The following is a 1,039-nucleotide window of genomic DNA, read 5'->3' on the forward strand; positions in this document are numbered from 1 at the left end:
CACAATTGTCTAAAAATAATACAAATCCTAGTCAGTTATTAAAACGCGTGCACTCTTCTATATAAACAGACTTTAAACTATTTTTAAACTGCGAGAGATGGCACAGATTGCAGATGAAGCTCGTTCCGTACACGGAGCATAATTATAATAAACAGATGGACCTAACTATGAAAAATCGGCATCTTAAGAGTTTATCTGTTGTTCTGGTATTAAATATTTGTGCAGTATGACAACAAACTAGATATATACTGTGGTCATTTACCCACCAAAGCTTTTAAAATTAACATTTGTTTTCTTCTTCTTAAGCTAATTGAGTTAAACCCAACACTTTTTTATACACTAATAGAGATCAACAGTGAACAAGTCTTCACTAATTCACCTGATTTCTTGAATTAAGCTGGGAGCATTTCTATCTCAGACTAAAACTATTAGTTATTAGCTTTACTAATTAAAACTGTAATTAATCTAATGTGCGCTGACCTACAGGTAAATGCACAGTGGATGATGATAAATGTTGAGATTTGAGTGATTTTGATTACTGCATGACTCTAATGCACAACAGACTGCTGATCAGTTTAGAGGTAGTGCAGCTGGGCTCTGCTGCTGTTCCTGTTCCTCAGTGCTTTTGAATGTACTAGTGTGATGATATTTTTAGTATTTGTGTTAAAGCTGTTCTAGAAGATTTATGTTAAACATTGTGCATATAAAATATTGCGATATAATATATTTACGAAATTACACTTCGTTTGTTTTTGTACGCACGCACCGCGCCGGATCGTCCAATCAGCGAAGCGCGCTGTGTTTTGTTTCCGGGTCAGAGGTCGCGCCTATCAGCTGCTTACGGAAGTTTCTAGCAGTATCCTGCGAGCTGATGGTTCTGCTGCACTCTGCGGTGTTTCCTCGAATGTGTTCCTGCAGTAATCGTGGTGATGTTCGGATGTTTAGTCGCCGGCAGACTGGTGAGTGGATTCATATTCAGTTTATCTGTTCATCAGTGTTCATCAGTGTTTATCTGTGTGTTTATCTATGTTCATCTGTG

This window comes from Sinocyclocheilus grahami, unplaced genomic scaffold, assembly GCF_001515645.1.
Source record: "Sinocyclocheilus grahami isolate Dianchi unplaced genomic scaffold, SAMN03320097.WGS_v1.1 scaffold2759.1, whole genome shotgun sequence".
Classification (NCBI taxonomy): Eukaryota; Metazoa; Chordata; class Actinopteri; order Cypriniformes; family Cyprinidae; genus Sinocyclocheilus; species Sinocyclocheilus grahami.